At 37.1% G+C, this 18688-nt stretch overlaps 1 protein-coding gene across 1 annotated transcript in view; it reads left to right on the top strand.

Moving 5' to 3' along the window:
• The window catches only part of Wnt10 (Wnt oncogene analog 10), a 164127-nt gene that overhangs the window by 54710 nt on the left and 90729 nt on the right, over nucleotides 1–18688 (top strand). The window lies entirely within an intron of this gene.

Raw genomic sequence — 18688 nt, 5'->3', positions numbered from 1 at the left:
TGCTAATAATGGATGATTGAAGTGAATTTTCAATTTTTATGTGATGAAGATGTAAACTAAAACTCCTAACCTATTTTCTCTTCAAATCATCGACAATTTTACTTCTAAACTTTAATATAAACAGATCAATCGTATATGATCAATTATATAACTGTATACGTAGATCAAAAGATTAAAAAAATAGTCCGGAAGGTGAACTACCAAACCATTAACTGTACCTTTAAGAAGTGACATCAGGCTAAACTGAATAACAAATAAAGATTTTCACGACCAAAGAGTACTGCCTAAGATTAAGTTTCATCCAAAGACACCCGCAAGAGATACCACAAACTTCATTCTCACCAGCTATGAAATTATCACCATTATGAAAAGTAAACCTCTACTTTATTTTGCAAAATATCGCGGTCAAATTATCGTTAACCAAAATCCTGCGGGCCAAAATCTCACGTGGTCTAAATCTCGTCACCCGAAATCTCGTGTGAACAAACTCTCGCGGGCCAAAATTTCGCACAGCCGAAACCTTGCCACCCAAAATCTCGAGGAAACTAGGAGAGTATTCATCATGCTACCCTCTTCCAAAACGTTTCTACTTTTTCTGAAAGGATTACCACTCTGTTCAGTGATTTGTTTTGAATTTTCACTCTCAGTGCTCTTTCCTAGCCCCAAAATTGCTCTATTACTTGTTTTTAACTTATCTGGCAATAAATACGTCTTAAATGTTGCCAACTCATGCAGTAATTATCATAGTTCTTACAACTCTATCTTTAAACTATTATCAAAGTTTGCAGACTGCAACTGTTAATGAGCGCCTTAACTATATTATAAGTTACTGATGGACTATCGGTATATCCTCAACTTTGTTATCTACAGTTTTAGAAGTGAGTACATGTAACAAAATAAATGTTAATGGTGCCACATTTTCAGCCACGTACTTATAAATTTCCGCTTGTCTTGGTTTATGTTAACTAGAATGTTTTGCACCAGGTACCTCGTTAAGCTAACTACAAAACTTCAAGGTGGTTGACAAAAGGCGATCACGCGAGAAATCAATCAAACAACCGTGATGACTGTCTTCCTTTCTTGGAGTTAACTGACAACGCCTTCCGGAAATTAATTCTTCCTACAACTTCCTTTATTTCAAATTCTTTTTACTGTATTTTGTTTTAAAATCAACAAAGGCATTATACGTTCAAATTCTAAGACAACCATGACAGATCATTCCACTAAACTCCTCTTGAGAGTTCTCAAATATATCTACTTGAAAGCAGAAAATGTTAGAGCTTTTTTTTTTCCAAAGAAGCTATTGCACATAGATCTTCTAACGTTAATTTGTCAATGCAGCTAGAAACTGTTTCTGCTGATAGAAAAGTCATAAGCTAAAACAACTTATGTGAAATTAAATGCAAATACATTCATTCCTTTATGCATTTATGCTTTGATTTGCTTTAAAGTGAAGAAGAAGAAGAAGGAAAAAGTATCTGACTTTATTATCCACAAATGAACATGTTTCTACCAAACTTTATTTAGTTTGATGATTGATGATCAATACATCGACTTCCGTCGAATGTATACTTGGTTTTCTAGATCAAAATTCTTTGCCTCTTAATTTAAGTAGCTTACTGATTTCCCCATCATGTTTGATTATTACTGTAAATTCTTTGGTTTCACACGAATTGAACCGGAGGCCATCAAACTTTACATCAGCTTTAAATACCGCAATTGGAAACAAAAATTTCCTCCTAGGAATTTTTCCTGAGTTGCAGGAACGTTGTGGCTGAGTAATCGGATTCCAAAATTTTATGCTAAACCATATGAGTCTGCAGTAAGCAACACTGTGTCTGTGAGTTGGTTTGGGACTCATTTTATTTTCTTTTGACCATTTTTGTCCTACCTATTCTATCATTATCGTTTCTTACATTTCCATTTTCTTTAGTTTACGGAAATAAATAACTGTGAAATATGTATTAAACTAAAGATATTCTTGGAACTATTTATCTTTACAGCTAGCTGTTCATATTCGACGTTTCAAATATAAAAACATATTGTAAGCTCTACTTTTGGTGTTACAGTCCTCAGAGATTGAAGAGCAGCAGGATAAGAAAATATTAATTAATGTCTAATCAATTATGTGCGCAGGAGTTATACTATGAGGTTCAAGAGATCTCCTAGACATTGAATCAGATCAGATTGGAGCTTAGCGTTCCTTTCAGTGTCAAGGCTGTACGAGAAGCGAACCTATAGCTTAACATGCAGTCCGAACCACATCATCTGCGTTTATGCTTTTAAAAGTGTTCTATATAACCATTTCACTTAACAAATAATTGTATAACGTATGATTGACATCGGTACTTCTCACTATTTACAAATGAAGCATTGAGATGTTTTCTAATTAATTCTGACTTTCCTGATACGAAGTATATTTCGTCTGGATGATGTGAAAACAAATCATGCCTGGGTAAAATGTTGAAATATATTAATGAACAAAATAACACATTTTCATGCCCTCAAATGTTATAACGGGGTGTCATCAAGAATACAGCCTAAAGCAATATTCATTACATAATCCGGTTAATTGGAAATAAATCAATAATAAAATGAAAGGATAGTGACTTATGAATCAATCAACAATAAAACTAGGATAGATGATTATTCTTTTTATACCGGTATGTTCTAAAACCAGGTAAACCGTATATTTGTCACTATCATATGTCTCACATAAACATATCCATGTATTTCTGCTCGGTATTCTGTCGACAAAGTTTGAATAGTAGGAACTTCTTACAAATGCTTGGGCTATCAATATTTACTTTTCTTTTTCAGTGCGAACAGCGCTTCTGCAACATTGCCGGTTCTTTCGAATTTTCTGATAAACTTTTACAAATTATTGTTATGTTGGCAGTGACGTATCCCGAACCTCAACAGCAAAATCCCCTTTGTACGCAGATGTACCGTAACTGAGGTGCGTTGTTCTGTAGTGAATTTATGTGTCATTGCACTTGAAGTCTTATTTCTGCAATTTAAAGGAACAAGGATGGTTCTCTTCTAAACTATAATCGGAACATTCTCAAGTTCTTTGATAAAAGAAGTTACGTTGGTGGGTTCCATATTTTTCTGGCAACTGAACAAATAAACCCTACATTATGTCTGGGTAATGGTGACTATAGCTTTTCAACAGGTGAAAGAAAACATTATGTGCAAAGGAGATAAGCAAATGTGTATAGGCAAACACAATTCATTTTCTGAATGATCCTCATATAGAGTAGATCTATATTTGTATCACATATGTATTTATTGTATCACCAATTTTACATTTGTCCCAGTTCCAAGTTTTTATGTGTACAGGAAATAACCTATGACTTTGAGTCCAGTTTGGCAATCTATCTCGTAAACGGTTGAAGATAAAACGTTGAAATTTTATAAAGGGCATGACCTCGTAAAGGTTAGTGACTGAGCCGATTTTTAGTGACTGAGCCGATTTTCGTTGCACTATTTTCATGGGGAGCAAAATTATCGATGTTCGAAAAATATCTGAGTTGCTTCGTGTAATATGGAAACTGCGTGCACCAGCCAAAGAGCTGCCATGTGCCTTGATAACATTTTGTTGTATTTAAAATTAAAATTTCCTTATTGTCGACGTTTTGATTAACGATGTTCCTGGTTCCTGCCGCTTCGTGAAAGTTCGGCACCGTCTCTGTTTGGGCTCCTTATTGCATGTACCCTTGGTTTTCTAATTTTCGATATTACTCGTATATACTATTCGTGTTTTACTTGCCAATTTTATACGATATTTCATCGAAGTTTTAGCTGACGATGTTATGTGCTGTCTGTGTTTTAGTTGCCAAGTCATATGTGTCAGTATTTTGGTTGTCGATTTTTAATTATCTAGTTTGAGTGCCAATGTCATGCACTGTCGATGTTTTGATTGTCGATGATTTGATCGTTAATGATTTGTATCTATGATTTTGTTGTGGATGAATTGGCTGTAGATGATTTGGTTGTCGATGTTTTAGTATCGATGGCTTGCGTGGCTATAGCTGTCTATGATTTAGTCATCGATATTTTAGCTGCCGATGATTTAGTTGTCGATGAATTGTCTGCCAATAATTTGATTGTTCATCTTTTTGCTGACGATGATTTCGCCATCGATGACTTGGCTCCGGATGATTTGGCTGTCAAAGATTTGGTCGTAGATATATTTTGGATGTCAATGAATTGGTTGTCGATGATTTAGCTGTCGATGACTTGGAAGTCGATGATTCGGCTGTCGATAAGTCGGTCGGTGATATTTTAGGTGTCGATGAATTAGTCGTCAATGATTTGATTGTCGAAGAATTGGCTGTCGATAGTTTGGTTATCGATGATTTTGCAGTCGATTATTTGAGTGTCGATTTTTGGTTGTCAATGAAATGCATCTTCGATATTGAGTGCCGTCGATTTTGTATACCGTCGATGTTATTAGGTCGATGTTTTGGTGTTGATTATTTGATGTGATAGCCTGTATAATAATGTGGGAACTAAATTCCAATCATAATAATACTAATAGTTACCAACTTCATCAATAAAATTAAAATCGGAACAGAGCCACGTCAGGACGCACGACATTTTCCCCAAAATCGAGACGGATGCTAACCTTAGCGGCATTTGGAAAGGGCAAGAGGCAATTGCCCCCCTGAGTTTGAGAAACACATGTAAATAAGTTGTATCTAATATTAATAAGAGACGTGAAACTATTGTCCTCCCCTTCCTGACAAATACTGAAATGACACTGCTGACTCCTAAGTTGACTATGTTATAGGCTAGACGTGGCCAACTTAACAATACGTTAAAGAAAAGTGAAGGGTATAAATGAACTTGCTATAACTGTCACCTTCCTTTAATTGCCCACAAAAGATAGTAAACAATGACTCTCTCGACCTCAACGTTTGTTCTTATTTTCATAGCTGTTGCTACTTTCGTGCAGCAGGCAGCTACGAAGTTAGCTAAACCATTTTCACATGTGATGACTTGGTAAACTCTGCGTAACTCAAGTTTGCTTTGAGCTTTGTGTGGAGAAATATGCCAGTTTGGTTAGCAAACATGTCTGGATGTTTCAAGGGTATGTACATTTAAGATTTGTTGCATATATGCAGTATATACGGAGTTATTTACACAATTCTACAAAGTTTAAACATTACGTTCGTACACATACATATCTCCCAAGAGTTGCAAAGAGCAATACAGGCGTCTTCCTGTTTCCAAACGTAACAAGCACACTGTTATTCTGTCAACGTTGAGAAAACTAAATAAAACTTGTAAATATATTTTTTAGTACTTCTAATTGCATGGCGGGAGAAACTGACTTTTCTAATAAAATAAGATAGTGGTTACCAGATAAACTTTCATTTTTCATTGAGTCTTGAAACTGAAATGTCTTACGTATGCTTAGGGTTTTCTAGCGATTTCCCTGCTCTTTATTGATAATAAATACGATCTTACGTCATCATAAATGGGTGAAGAAAAATTAAATAGACACTTTTATAAACATCCAGTAATGTCCAAGTAATGGCGTATCTGTTTCCCAGATAGTACAACATGTTCATGAGATGTCCTACAGGTCCCATATCTGTCCCAGGTCATCCCAGCTCACAGTAGAAACTTCAAATATAATGAAAATATTAATGGAATTTATCTTGGATTTCAATGATATGAGCCTATCACAGAAGAATATTTGGATGTCCAAAACTCACCCAATGATCATCCCGCAAAAATTCCAAAAATGTCCCACACGAATACTACAGGAACTCTAGTTTTTAAAACATAAACGTGCACATAGGTTTCCACGGGACGTTCACAGGAAAAGAATGGATCAACGTAGGTAGACCCAGTGTCGTGCGGATAAATGGTAGGCTAACTAAAGAAATAACTAGCAAACCATACATTAAAGAACACAGACATCAAAAATTATATTGATGCAAGTAAATTCTCTAGATGAAAATGAATTGAAAACTTTGTTTAACGTCCCACAGTTATGCCGGATAGACCAAAGGAGAAGGTGATGAATGATAAGAAATGAATGAAATGGTGGAATGAAGAAAGGGGAGGAAACGGCAAAATCCTGAGAAAACCCATGCACACGGTGTTTGTCCACCACAAAACTCACTTGGCGGAAACTGGGAACAAACTAAGGACCCCATACATCAGAGGTGAACGCTCTACCACTGAGCCACCGCGGTCCTTCTAACCACATGTATGTTAGACGGATGTGTCCTCTCTGGCGTTGCTCATAATAAATGTTTAGGTATTTTTTTATTTTTTATTCGGCGTAAATGAGCCAAAGGCAAAGTTTTAGCAACATACAATATGATTCAAAGTTAAGTCATCTCACACATAGTCTGTACATACTAGAAAATAAATAAAATTATATATATAGGGCCTATATATATATATATATATATATATATATATATATATATATATATATATATATATATATATATATATATATATATATATATATATATATATATATATAGTTTAACTTTCTATGTTTGTGTCCAGTAGAAACAGGAGAGCAACTATTGAATACAACTGATTGATAATGACAGAGTGTTTCTTTTCTTTTAAAGGAGAAAGCGGGGAAACTAAAAAAGAAATAAAACACTAACATGGTATTATAAGTATATTACAAATACACATCGCCAAAGTTCTCTACCCACCAGATGGTCAAGTCGCTAACACGCGAGCCTTTTACGTACGGAGTTCCGGGTTCGATATCCGGAGAGCATAACCGATTACAATGGTTTGGATTCCACCTTAAACTATAGGTCCATGTTTTATATAGCCTTGATGAGGATAAAAATCGAACGCTAAATTTCAACGAACAAAACATCACATAGGACACAAATAAACCCAGGGAAATGTGAACACTCTGTGTGCCTCTCGAAGACAATAAGACCTACTGTTCAGCCTTGCTGCCCGGAAAATATATAGAAGGCTTCATAAACTTTGAAAAGGCCATAGTATGTTTGGAAGTTTATGGCAATATAAGTTTATGTGTGAACAGTTTGATAGCGCACACTTATATTTTGCTTCCGGTTCCCGGTTTGCTACTACTTTTCTTAAGAGTTAGACTAATTTTATCAGCACTCCTATTTTTCATTAAAAAGTGAAGTCTTTCTAGCTTGTCTTTCTTTCATTTCTCCTCTCTCTCTTTTTTTAAATAATGGCAATGAAATTCAATGTGCTGACAGTATCTAATCCAACCCAAAAAATATTGAACAAATTTTATGCCTGCTACATGGACATTACGCGAAAATGATGAAAACCGACTGGAAGCTTTCGAAATGTGGGTGTGAAGAAGAACGGGAAGAATTAGCTGAGTCGAGCGGAAAACGAATGAGAGTGCTAGAAATGATGGGGAGAAAACAACAAATTTAGATATTATTAAGAAGAGGAAGAGAAACTACTTGGGACACTGGCTAAGAGGGAACGGTATCATGAGGGACATGTTAGAGGGTATGGTGGCAGGAAAGAGAGGGAGAGGACGAAGAAGACTACAATTGATGAATGACATCAAAACAGAAAAATCGTGCAGACGAAGAGGTCAGGGGAAGACCGGGGACCATGGAAGATTCTCGGTTACAGCAAGTGACCTGTCAGTAATACGAAGGTCACTACGAAAGTTTTGAGATACGCATTGTTGTGGCACAGTATTTGAATTCCAACAATTGCATTTAGTAGTGGTATCCAGAGCAAAGAAGCGAGGCAAGTTTCAACTCGCCTCGCTTATCCGCGTGGCCGTATCGCCTTCACTTGTTTGTTGATGTGAGCAGTATTCGGCTGTCTAGAATGGAGCTCGAAAGGGAACATTTTCGGGCAATGATCCTTTACGATTACAAAAGCGGTTTGAACGAGACACAAAGCCTTGACCGTTTGCAGGGGGCATTTGGGGACCTTGCTCCTTCCCGTGCTACAATTTTTCGGTGGTTTGGTGAATTCAGAAGAGGCCGGACATCGCTTAAAAATGAAGAGAGAGCTGGAGTCCGGCAACAGCTGTGTCAGATGAAAACATTGCCGCTGTGGAACAAATGATTCGAGAAAATCCTCGAACAACTTTCAAGGACATTGAATCTACAGTGAACATTGGATCGCCAGCAGTAACAAAAATTCTTCATGATCATCCTCGGCTCAGAAAGGCTTCATCTCGTTGGGTGCCTCACACTATGACTGTACAGCAGAAGCACATGCGTGTGGAATGGTGTGAAGAAATGCTTGGAAGATTTAATGGAGGCAATTCTCGACGCGTCTCTGACATTGTTACTGGAGATGAGACTTGGATCTATCAATTTGACCCTGAAAATAAACGCCAGTCTATAGTTAGGATCTTTCCAGACGAAAATCCACCCACGAATGTGAATCGACCGCGAAGTGTGGGGAAGAAGATGGTCGCAACTTTCTTCTCCAAATCTGGCCATGTTGCAACTGTTCCACTTGAAGAACAAAGGACTGTTACTACTCAGTGATACACCACTGTTTGCCGAACAAAAGTGTTCCAGAAGCTTCGGGAATGGTGTCCAAGAACTGGATTGCGTGGAATCCTGCTTCATCATGACAACGCGTCTCCACACACGGCCAACATCACAATTCAGTTTTTAGAACCTACGGAGGTCAAACTTAAGACTCATCCATCGTATGCCCTGATCTGGCCCCGTGTGATTTTTTTCTGTTCCCCAGGATCAAAGATCGCATGCGTGGGAAGAGATTTTGCAGCCCTGAAGAAGTTGTAGTTGCTTACGAGAATGAACTTTCAACACTTGAAGAAAAAGACTGGCAACACTGCTTCCAAAAGTTGTTTTCGAGGACGCAAAAGTGTGTACAGTGTAATGGTGAATACTTTGAGAAAATGTAACTGTTAAATTGATTTTAAGTATGTAAGTTATTTCACATCTCAAAACTTTCGTAGTGACTCTCGTAGCAGAATACCTATAATGATGATCAGGCCGGTAGCCAGCCCAAAAATGTAGGGGAGGGGGTGATCCAACCATATTATAGTTCATCACCATACTATAATTAATTTGCAAGCCTGTCGTGAAAATTTTAGGGGGACGGCCCCCATGACTCACCGTAGATACGAGCATGATGTTGATTATGAATAGCAACATTTGAACGATAATTATCAGATATTCGACGAATTTCAATAAAATGAGTAAATATCCTACTCTTGTGCCAAAAAATAATGACAAGTGACTAAATGATCAAGAATGGGTGGAATGAAGATATTAAAACAAACGAAAATATTAAGAAAACTCACGAAGATTATGATATTCATCAGGAACTCAGATAGGATGGATTCGAACCAGAAACCCTTCCTTAATGAGAAAAAAAAATTATTTGCCCTTGTGCAGTTAGGATATCGTGTTGAATCGAGCACTCTAAACCAGTAATTTTCAGCATTATTGATACAAATCAGATTGTTATTGATATTTTTGATCTCTATTGTTTCTGATCTCTATGTCACTCCTTCAACAATGAAAAAGAAGTTTTGTATCTGCTTTGGGCATTATAGATATGGGGACACGAAGAACCACAGTGTTAACAGAAAGCAAATACCAGAAGCACCAACAGCCAAAAAGTATTTCAGAAAGAAGAAGCGAGAAACATAACAATTTTCGCCCACTCATCCCTTCCGCCTGCTTGCCCGAAATTTACTTTTAAAACGTTCTTCTCTCCCTGATCAAGTACGGCGACTGCTTCCATCCATCACAGAACGAAAACGGCTGTATTCTAGCACCCAACAACACACCTTTTTCCGCGCTGATGATTTTTGCGCCCTTTTCTCTGCATATGGACACACACATTTTGAAGGGGAAAAAAAAATTCTAAGTAACCGTGCCCAATGCACTCACTAAAGACTGCAGCTGTCTACGTTTTAACAGTAACCATCTCCGTGTCGAATCGAAGGCGACACCTAAAATGCCTGGCTGTCTCTTACTTTTAGGATCTCGTTGTGTGAGTTGGAAACGGCATAGCATTTAAAAAAAAAGTGTCCAGTGTGATAGTGCATCCTTGTAGTATTACTCTTCTACACCTCTTCTTGTTGGCCAAGACCAGCGAAAAGACATATCCTTTTAAAGATATAGAGCATGTGTCCACATACACACACACACACATACACATACATGTGAAGAAAGAGCCATACGATTGTTGCAGATTGCTTACCGGAAATAGGTGCAGAAAGGCATGGATGAGAAATGGCAGTCGTCAACAAGCCTCCTGTCTTATTCCAAATTCTCTTATTGATGTCTTCTTCCTTTTGGCCACGTTCTTTCTCGAGGAAATACAAGGCGATAATTTTCAACGGAGTAGGAGGTCCATTCTATCTCCCCAAAACGCCTGCCATCCAAATTTATGTTCCCAAAAACTTTTCTTCAGTGAAAAATGGTGAAATTAAACTTCTTGGGTGGTGGGCAAACAACTGGTAAAAAGGAGATTTTTGAGGTGTTCTTTTTTTAAAATAAAATCCTGTCACCCTCATTAGTGGATCTTTTATGCTTGTGTTGGTTCACTGAATTACCAAGAATACATGAAGGTGTTTTGGTATTCTATTGGTGTTATGGATATGTAATGTTAGTGAGGATTTCTCACCATTACCTCCTAGTTCTAATGTCGTGAATGAATTGCTGATTTGTGTTGTTCAAGAGCAGGATTTTAAAAGCTGGTAAATATTTCGTCTATTGTCATATTGTTGGATTTTCCCACCATTATTATCCAACGTTACAAAATAGGATACCATTGTTGGCAGATATGCCTGTGTCTAACATTAAGAAGTTGAGATTTCTTTTATATATATTTTATAAAACTATATATATACCACTTACGAAATAAGGTTGACGTAACGAACGTTGAATTTCACTTTATAAAGTCATTCTGGTTTTCTTTTTGATTTTATGGATAGATTATGACGTCAAAAATTTTGTTAACTTCGTATTTGAGCCTTCGAACTAACTTAAATCTTACTTCTTTTCGCATATTATTTATTCATTTATTAAATAAGTTTCAAATATTACCCTGTAATAAAAGCTTACTCTAAACATTGACACAAAACGGATTGAATGAAAGGAGTAGAAAGGAATTATGTTATGTTCCAAAGGCACCATCTCAGCATTCACAGAAAGACAGGGGAAGAGAAAACGGCTTTGGAAATAACAACCCGAAACAATGACCTGAAATATGATCTTATCCGAGTTTAGCGTTTGGTTTATATAGTCTTGAAAGGGACATACAACATTTTTTCATCTTGCAAGGAGTCAAACCATATGCAACTTTCTGGGTCGTCTTGCTTGCTACCTGCTATCTCCCTCCCGCTGACATAAAGTAAAAACCAGTTTCGCCGCTTCCGAAACAACGGATTCTTTTGGAATGGTAGGGGAAGCGCACCAAAATACACGTTTTTAATGAGGAGGTTCAATATTTGTCCATTAGAGTGCAGTGCTGCATGGGTGGAGGTATCTTTCTTGCTTTCAGAAAGTTGTAATGTGTAAACAATAAATAGAAAGATCGAGTTACAAGAATTTTTTAATGATAGCTACAAGGTTCTTGTAAAGTGACAACCCAGCTTAAGATTCTGCACTAGAGATGACGTGGGTCAATAAAACCTTGACTCATGACCCACTGACTCTCCACCCATCGTGAACCATGATCCACTGGACCCACGACCCATCGTGACCCACTCTGACCCACGACCCACCATACATCATGGCCCACTATGACCCATCACCCATGGCCCACTGTTACCCACCAAAACCCATCGTCATCAACTCTAACCCAGGATCCATGCAATACTCTCCATTGACTAAAGAGTTTACACATGTAATAAAACAAGGCTGTAAAATTACCACTAATCGGAGTTTAAATTTCTACGGTCAATTCCTCAAGCACCGCTTTGTTACAATACCAGTAAATCTGATCTTTACAATATAAAATGGTAAAGTGTTTGTCATGGGGCTACATTACAATGAATTTCGATTTAATTATCATATATAATTATTTCCTTGTTGAATTACAGGTAATTTTCAGTGGAAAATAGGATAAAATTTGAGTATCAAGTCAAGACAAAGTAGGCCAACGTAAAGGGGGGGGGAATAAATAAAAACTGTGTAAAATTCGCCTATGTCTCAAAAACCACCAAAAGTGCCTGAAGTTCTTTTTTCACTTAAATATACTCATCTCAGGAAAGTAAATAGAAACAAATGAAAATGGAAAAAAATGGAAGCCTTCAAAGTAAAACGTAAACAAATTCACCAGTGTTTGGAAGATGTCTACAATGTATCGAGCAAAGTGGGTCGGTGGGTCGTGGGTCAGTGGGTCACGGTGAATGGTGGATCGCAGTGGGTTGGCTCTGTTATCCCACTGACCCTCTCTATCTTTGCTGCACTCATCTGCAGCTTTTGCACTTTGTTTTACAGTATTGTTTGTACTCGTTAATCAATATTTACCGTTATTTACCGTAGCGTATATACTGTAACGATTAACTTCTTATATTTTACACGTAACATTCAGCCCACAGTTCGCGTAATTTTTAAAATATGTCAACACGTTCAATACTACAAGAATCAGACACGTCACCTTGTAATATCATTAATCTTTTATTATTCTTTTCACATCTCCATTAAGAATAATAATTTTCCATTTTGGTTGTCATAGCAACTTTTAAATAAACAACTATCTGCTGTTACTGTAACTAGGAGTATAATTTATACATATAAAAGCAACATATATTTTCAGCTACTAAGATTAATCTTTCATTCTACATTTAAAATCAACAACATATTATATATTTTTCTTCTTCTTCTTCTTCTACTCAACAGATTGTGTACTTTTAAGCACCATTACCCAAAACCAAGATACGAAAATGGACGAAACTCACGAAACAGATATACAATATCGTTGTAATATCAGCTTTCTTTTTGCTAATTATGGGATTCAACTCCATTTGTGAATGCTTAACCACCTCTTTCCCTCTAAAGGAGTTCGTCAACGCTACTGGATAATACTCAGGTCTTCTATTCTATGTGGTCTAAATCTGACATTGTTTATGTGAATTTTGCTCTCATAATATCTTGGGTCTAGACCTTAGGTTTACAAGCTTAGCCAAGTTTCAGTCGAATTTATTGGATTTTTTTTATTATTATTATTATCTCTGTGAGTAGCTTTACCATATTTCTGCTATTCCAAACCTGGGCACTTTGGTTGGAAATAAATCTTTCAAATTCGGGCACTTTTTTGGGAGGTTTAGTTTAATTTCACTCTTAGCAGCGATACAACGTACTTAAACTGCAGGAGAGTCATTTTTATTGCAATCCTGTTGAATAAAAGGATATCCCGTACAGAACGCAACTTTTGAAATGCCCGCCATTTCTGTTGGCAGCACTGAACGTTTCAGAGCTCATGAACGTCTTTTTTTTTTTTTTTTTTTTTTTTTTTTTGTATGGGTAGGTATCGAGAACTTCACGACGGAACAGTTTGTTGTCATAGTGAAAAATTATTACAATAATGTGGTGAATGTTGTGCAGAAACTGTTCACAAACTCAGATGACGATCATGTGCTATTCGGGGCTCCGTGACTACTAGCCACAAACACAACAGATGAAAATCGTGTAACGTTCAGTGCTGCCGACTTACTAGAACAGAAATGGCGGGCATTTTAAAAGTTGCGCTCTTTATGGACCACAATTTATATCAGAAATGCTGGTTAGGAAAGTAACATTTGATCTTAAAACTTAGATCTAACAAGAACTGTATATCGTGATGGCATACTCTATCAATATTTAGGCGTATTATAAATTAAGATTACATATATACAGTAGTTGTTAACATAGAAGTATATATACCAAAAGTAAATGTAGAATACTGTAATGAGAATAGAGCACACAGTTGATTGGAAGAAGTGAAAAGATCGTCGTAACTGAAAGCCGGGACAAGCAGAAACATCGGCTAGGCATAAGGACAAGACTCTTCAATCTGGGACTTTCCAGGTTGAAACGGGATGTGTGGTAACCAGGGACGCCAGCAGAACCTTTTCCAACTTGGAGAGACTGATTTCAAGGAAGCAAAAACCCGACATACAAGTGCAGTCGCGAATACATAGACATTTTGATTTTCACGTGCCCATATAATGCATCATATGAAAGTACAACTATTCTCGCACACATATCCTTATTAACTACAGTAAATAAACTATAGTCATTATAGTATTTTATAGAGGGTGTTTCAAAACAATACCGACAACGTAAACACCAGGATAAGACAAAAAGTATAGACCGACTTGGGAGCAGAAATCCGTCCTTTCGGAATTATATTCTGCCGAAATCATGGAAAAAAAAGAAAGAAAGAACTTTAAGGGGCCATCGTCCAATACTATGGGACCTACCGTAATCGGGTCAAGACTTCACTGAGGAACTAATGTCTACATGTTTTAGTATCCTGCTGTACTTACACAACAATTTTTTGGAGGGAGTTTGGCTAAGGGCATATAATTTGAAGCACTCACCAACTACCTCTATTAAAATTGTTGCGGAAGTACCGCAGGATTCTGAAACATGGATATTTGGATAGGGCACATACTTGTAGTTCCTAAGTGTTATTTATTTATTTATTTATTTATTATTTAAAATGGCGGAGTTAAGGCTTTGAAACACCCTGTATAAATATATTAAGTACTATAGTATGTGAGAGCAAGTTAGTATGTTTTGACTTGTGTTTCCAAGAGCTGTACACTATTCGAAAATCTAAAGGGGAGGACAACTGTCCCTCTTTCCTCCACTGGGAGTTGCCATGCGGGTAACCTTTTTTAGAGGTCTTTTAACCTCCCACTCGCTAATGACCCAACCTCACCTGACCTCAACGACCTTGCCGTTCCTCAAATTTACTCAGCGACGAGAAAAGATCTTCATCACCAGCTCCGTAACTTTGTTCGAGCTGAACAAGAAGAAAATAGTCAGCAGGATCAACTAATCTTCCCTCTTTCTTTCTTACAAAAGAGAGGGAAAGGGGAATTTTTATACTCATACTGAGGGTAGAAATAAGGGGAGAGAAACCGTGCTACCAAATCAACTCTTTCGTTCGTTATGTTAACAATTTAATTCAATATCTCTTGTCAGTGCACTCTTTAATATAACATCAATACCTAACGAGGGATCACAAAGCTTCCGACTGCAGTAATTAATTTAGCAATTTGTTTCTCAAACAAATATTTGAAGTTAACTTAGTAAAGATTTTTTCCCCTTTCTCCTACTCGTTCTGTTTGATTTTGCATTGAGTGAAAGGGGTAAATAATTGACAAGTATAAGGACAAGTTTTTCAAATCAAAGTAAGACCCTATACTTTTTTCTCTTTTTTTCCGAAGTGAGTCATACTGTTCTCCTCTTATAATGGTTGGATTTCCTTAATTATTCTACCTTTTGTAGGGGGTTATTCATGGTTTGTTTTTAATGAAGAGAAACACCAAGATTGGTTAGCGAACAAATACAAAAGAAAACAGTTTTTTTATTTTTTTTATTTTTTTTATTTTATTTTATTTATTTTATTTATTTATTTATTTATTTTTACTTAGCAATCTTGTCTTCCCTCTTGTTTCATTGCATACATGAGCGGCCCGGGGAAAGACAATGATAAGTAACTTTTTTTTCCTAACTTTACAGTAAACTGGAAAGGGACGTACAACATTCTCATGCAATGCAATGCAATGACCATGGGTGAACCCACGGGTTAATCCACTGAGTCAGGAGCCTCCCCCCTGGCAAAAAAAACTTCCTAATTCAACGTTTATATACTTTCTCAATAAAACAATACTTGTTTAACAGGAAAATGATTGATGTAGCATGAAAATTTGATCTTACACTTCATCTCTACTCTTTCTCTTATAAAAATTCTCTAATTCCATTTTTTCTGAAAATATACTGGGTAGAAATGTTTTACAATTACTTATCGTCTTGACAGGTACAGAATACTCCTTTAATACTGCATAGATGTTGTGGCTTGTAGTATTGTAATGGCCCCAAAGCTTAATCCCGTCCCAACAAAAATTTCTGGGAACGCGCCTTGCAGTGATACATACCAAACAAGCTTCCTGTGCGATCTGCAGTTATATTTCCGAAATTAAACTACCTACATACTCTTCTATGGTCCGATCCCAACCCATTCCACCTAATAACTCAATTTCTCCGGAAGTGGCGCTTACCATCTTCTTCCACCGAACCACTTATTATGTTTTCAGCAGCGAGGCTTTTTGCTCTCCTCATGAAAAATACACATAACTGCAATACTATAGAACAATAGCTATAGAGGACTGCTGGTATTTTGCGGAATCTCCTCACGTTTTTATTAGAGATGCGATAATCAAATAAATCTTATCCGTTGGTAGTTATAATTGTGATCCAAATATGTCAGTACAATTTACTATCCATGGGTATCAGGATATACAGGGTGTTTCAAAACAACACCGACGTTTGGGAGTTGATTCCTGATACCACGATAAGACAAAAAGTATAGACCAACCTGGGTGCACAAATACTTCCTTTCGGAGTTATAGGCTGCCGAAAACATGAAAAAAATAATTTTCTAAAGGTCCATAGCTCCAAAACTATGGGACCTACCGTAGTCAGGTCAAGACTTCTCTTAGGAACTAATATGTGCTCTATCCAAATATCCATGTTTCAGAATCCTGCGGTAATTCCGCAACAATTTTTATAGATATAGTTGGTGAGTACTTCAAATTATATGTCCGTAGTCAAACTCCCTATTTAAAAATTGTTGCGGAAGTACCGCAGGATTCTAAAACATGTATTTTTGGATAGTGCAGGTATTACAGTGAAACCTCTACTAACGGACACCTCTATAAAGCGGACACCTTCCGTAACGGGCATATTTTGTAATCCCCAAACACTGTAATAGGAAAAACCATATTGGCAAACATCTCTAAAGCATACACTCTCTAGTACGGATACGGACAGTCTTTTCTGTCTTTTATAAGTATTATTTACCTCCGTATTAAGGATACTTTCTCTAGAAAGAAGTTTAAAAATACTGTAAAAATACATTTTTAGTAATTCATACATGTGTCACCAAGGAAGCATTGTGACAACATTTTGCCCCCTCAACTGTCTGCTCAGCAACCCAGACGAAGCGTCTCTGTTTAACAACACCCTCATGTTCTTCGCTTGTATTCCATTCCCACCCAACCTGTTTCAGAATCAAAGGTGACTGACAGTTGCTCGTCGTTTGGGATGACACATTATTCTACTCTCCCGCTGGAATCTCTAGCCAAACAGAACGAAAAGTTAGGTATTTTTGCCCGCGGACACGCATATATTATAAAAAAAAAGACATTACTGGACTGCAATTCACCCACAAATTAAAGCGACATACTGAGAACGTAGTAAGTAGTGATAAATGTAAAGTGCACATAACTATAACATCTTATTTCCATGTTTTGCCTCGAATTGGATGGAAAAGGATAATACAGGTACACTAACATTTTGATAGTATTCATAAATCATGATTCATACAAATTTCTTTTTTTCTAATTGCATATTACCTTGTTTACTAACTTAGGTAAGAAAATTTATTGAAACCTCTCTAACAAGGGAAGAGAGGGAAATTATATATCGAAGTGGAAGATGGTTTATACACCAATCGAAAGCACGAATGACGCCTATTACGAAACTGTAATAAAAATTTTCCGAATGCCTATACTGTGCGAGTTATATGAATATACAGGTTGTTCAGAAAATCCGTTGCCACTCCTAAAAATCACAAACGGTGAGACAGATGCCAAAACAGGAAAACACGTCTTTGACCATTTTAAAAGTACTACGTATCAAAGCAAAAAATATTGTCCCGGGGCCACCCGCAGAGTCCCAGGCGGGGTCCAACTTAAAAATTGCAAATGGTAAGGGGATCAAGTAACATATCGGACATAACAGGGAACTGAAAAGCTGTTGGGAAATGAAAGAAGACGAAAAGGCTGCCTAGTTAATATATAATGTACTATAGTGCTACTTATGCTCGTTGTCTGGATTATCAAGTATAAAATGATTCAAACGAAACTTTTCTTGCACCAGGAACAGCGAATACGTGCAAGTGTCTTACAGTGAAAAGTGCCGATTGCAAAATGGAAAGCGAATGCACTCGGAGAACCGAAATGAGGATGTACGTTTTCAATGGCCGCCATTTTGCACAGGGTAATTTTAGAGAGTCGAGACTTGTTCCGTCTTCTTTCATTTTCCAACAGCTTTCCAACGATATGCTACTTGATCCCCTTACCATTTGTAATTTTTGAGTTGGAACCCGCCTGGGGCCCTGTGAGTGACCCTGGGAGAGCACTTTGATGCGTTGTACTTTTGAAATGATGACAAACGAGTTTTCCTGTTTTGGCATTTGTCTCACCGTTTGCGATTTCTAGGGGCGGCAACGGACTTTCTGGACCCCCTGTATATTCATATAACTCGTACTGTATATACATTCGGAAAATTTTTATTACGGTTTCATAATAGGTGTCATTAGTGCTTTCGATTGGTATATGAACCATCTTCTACTTCGATATATAATCTCCCTCTCTTCCCTTGTAAGACGGACACCTCTCCATAACGGACAACTTTTGATTCCCCACGGCTGTCCGCTTTACAGAGGTTTCACTGTAGTTCCTAAGTGA

This window comes from Thermobia domestica, chromosome 1, assembly GCF_964235325.1.
Source record: "Thermobia domestica chromosome 1, izTheDome1.hap1.1, whole genome shotgun sequence".
Lineage (NCBI taxonomy): Eukaryota > Metazoa > Arthropoda > Insecta > Zygentoma > Lepismatidae > Thermobia > Thermobia domestica.
The sequence above is the reverse complement of the archived record's forward strand: the minus strand, read 5'-3'. Positions and strand labels throughout refer to the sequence as shown.